Source organism: Solanum tuberosum, unplaced genomic scaffold, assembly GCF_000226075.1.
Source record: "Solanum tuberosum cultivar DM 1-3 516 R44 unplaced genomic scaffold, SolTub_3.0 scf00213, whole genome shotgun sequence".
Taxonomy (NCBI): domain Eukaryota; kingdom Viridiplantae; phylum Streptophyta; class Magnoliopsida; order Solanales; family Solanaceae; genus Solanum; species Solanum tuberosum.
The window spans coordinates 917,951-921,681 of NW_006239141.1; positions in this window are offsets into that span (position 1 = coordinate 917,951).

Below are 3,731 nucleotides of genomic sequence, written 5' to 3' on the forward strand. Positions count from 1 at the left end.
AGTTTTAATATTCCACCACCCATATTGGACGCATCTGTTTCCACAATCTTGGCCAGGCAGGATTAGCAAGGGTTAAGCAGGGTAGTGACTTAACTCTTTCTTTAATAGTTTTTACCAAATCGGTGAGACTATCAGTCCAAGGCCTTTTTATGATCTTTTTTTTAGCCTGTCGTATAACGGAGCTAAATCGCGAGACAAATCTTTGTAGAAGGGAGAAATGTAATTTAAAATTCCTAAAAATCGCTACAATTGCGTTCTATCAATAATAATATCAGGAAATTTTGACGCGAATTCAATAGATCATTGTATAGGAGTAATTTTTCCTTGACAAATCAGATGACCTAAAAATCTTACTTCTGTTTGGAAAAGACTCATTTTTGGTTTAGAAATCACCAAACCATTTTTAATGACTATTTTTTTGAAAATGTCTAAATGCTTAATCTGCATTTCTAAGGATTTTGAATAAACCAAAATATCATCAATATAAACTATGATGAAATCCAAATAAGGATTAAAAATATCATTCATAATCTTTTGAAATTCTGAGGGAGCATTTTTCAAACCAAAGGGCATTACATTCCATTCGTATTGTCCAAACAGAACATTAAATGTCGTTCTATAAGAATGGTCTATAAATATTTGAATTTGCCAATATCCAGATTTTAAATCAAATTTTGAAAAGATATTAACATCATATAATCTTGTTAATAAATCTCTTTTATTTGGAATAGGATATCTAATCCATTTTTAAAATTTATTTAAAGGTTTATCATTTGTAACTAACCTAGGAACACCTCGTTCTTTTTCTGCTGCGTTATTAACATAAAAAGCAGTACACGACCATGGTGACTTGGAAGGCTTTATCAAACCTTTTTGTAATAAATTATCAATTTCTTTTTTGCAAAATTCAACCAATTCGGTATTCATCTGACAAGGACGTGATTTGGTAGGAATATTTTCCTCAGAGAAATCATCTTCATATGGAAGAGTCACAATATGCCTTTTTCTATTCCAAAAAGCACTAGGATGATCAACACAAATATCAATGGCCATTTTTCAGAAATGAGTTTAATCTTTTCCTGTACTTTAGCAGATTTTAAAGTATCGAATATATTCATACTAAATATCTCAAGTTATAAATAATCAATATGCTTTTGTTTCATTTCAATTGGAGCATTAATATCTCTAGAAATAGGCTCGGTGATAAAAGTATAACTAATATCTTGATTTTTATAAGTAGCAGAAAATCCTTTAGCATTTATATTGGTAAAAGGATAAATTGCATTTATAAAAGGAGTTCCTAGAATGATAGGAGGGTATAACTGATTTTTTACTAAGAAATGAAGTGAGGAATACAAACTTTATTCTGGCAAATACGAGTATTAGATAATTTATACTTTATATCTAAAGCATGACCAGATGCAGATTTAACCATATGAATTGTTTTTTCAAAATAAGAGTCTATTATGAACTTCAGATAAGGAATAAGGAGCAGAATAATTAAACTCATCTTTAACCTTTTTATCATTAGGAATACTAGATGAAGAGCTAGTTTTACCAGCAGCCAATTGAATGATCTTTTCACGAAGAGTATTATCAGTAACTTCTTTTAGAAGTTCTATCACATTGTCTGCAGTGATGGTGAACATATTCATGTCTTCGAATTGAGATTGTAGCTTGTAGAATTCATCGTGTTCACAATGACAAATATCACCATGACATTTGCAAGCATCATTCGAATCTTATTGCACCTTATTAGAAGATTCAGGTTGCTCATCCTCTGTGGCATAACTTGCTTCAGAATCATCATAATCTAATTCGGAACCAGAAGTATAAAGAAAACTATAAATCTTTTCTTGAATATCTTCATCAAGTTCTAGAGTCTTAAGCTTTTCAAGCTTACAATTTGGAGCTATATTCCCAAATTTTCCACATTTATGACATTTAATCTTATCTAGATATCGCCTTGACGTATTCTTGGTAAAGCTATGAGATTTACGATGCTATCAAGATCTCACCTTGACCTATTCTTGGTAAATCTATGAAATTTACGATGAGCCCTACGCTCATCTCTTTCTTCTCTAGTCCTTCTTCTAGATCTTCTTTTCTTATGATGAGATCTATGAGATTCTGATTTAGAAGTTTCTCGGTTGGTACCTTTGGAAGTATCGGTAAACTGAACTGAGTACAAAAATTTCCCAATTGAAACTTTTCTCTAAGCTTATCCATCTTAAGCTGTCTTGAAAGTTTTAACTCATTGCACAAATTTATGCCTTCTTGCGGACAAGCCCCAATAAGCTTTCCATAAGTAAAATTACTATAGGGAATAATTCCTTGCGGATCTCTAAGAGTCTTTTTCACTCTTTCTGCAAATAAAGGAGGTAAACCATCAATAAATTTGGCTTTCCAGAATTCTAAACCATTTTCGGGAAGTTCCATTACCCAACTTAAATAAGTATCTTTATACCATCTAAACTCACCTAAATGTCTACATCTAAGACCATTTAGTAAATATCTAATGGTTTCATATTGATTGGTAAATCTACCACTAAAATGTTCTAGGATGGTTAAGACCAAGGTATAAACAGCGTCTTCTCTATTTTTGACTAAAGCAAATCCTAGGTAATCAACTCCTTCGACTGTAGCTTTAGCATTTATGACTGTTGCCTTTGCATCAAGGGTCATATAATTATCCCACCAACCTCTTAATTAACCCGTAAAACCTGCAATAATCATCTTGCAAATAGTCCTGTCAGTGTTATTAACACTCTTGCAGATGGTAGCATACATAAGCATCCTATGAACTAAAATAGTTAACTGTCTATCAGTCAAACCATCGAGATTCCATTCATAAATCTCGCTTCCACTATAAGAGGTGTTAGTTTGATTCCAATCTATTTCCTCTATTAAGACATCTTGAGGAGTTGGTCTGGGATAGTAGTAAGTTTGCATACTAGGTTTTCTAGCATACGTATTACCACTATTCTTCTTTAGATAACCATGGAGTTTATTAACTTCCATTTCCACTTGTGTCTTGAAATCGAAAGTGGCTTCCATTCATCTGCAAAATCTTCAGCGAGGCTTATAGGTTTTGCACTTGCACCAAATTCTGAAAACTTTTTATCTAAAAGGCTTTCAAGATCATGAAGAGGTCTAAGAATAAAATCCTGAATCTCAAGAGGTCTTTGAATAGGAACATCAAGCTATTTTGGCGTAGAAGCCTGTTCTGCAACTTGTTTCACAGATTTCAGCTTATCATCAATTTGAACAATCAGATTAGTTAGACTATCTAATTTTTATCGAGAGAACAAATATGTTCACCAATAACTTTAACATACAGACCCAAATAATTATTTTGAGAAATAAGACGATTAATTTCATTTATACTTACTGCGGCAACCTCATTATCAATAAATTTTTGGAACGCAGTAAAAGTAATACATGTATTATTAGGTAAAACAAACGAAGCTTAAGGAGGGTAGATGGAATTAATAGTTTTACCTGATTCATCTTTGTAAGATCTTTCAAGAACAATAAGTGGTTATAAACCATGGCACAAAGAACATAATATGACTATGTAGAGCACATGTTTCATAAAATTCTTGAGAAATATTGTTTAAATCTTCTTCACTATAAGTGTCAAAAAACCATGTTTTAAATCGGTTCCATTTTTGATTTGAAAATTCATTCTGAATATATTTTCTTGCCAGTGATCCTGGACTAAAATCAAT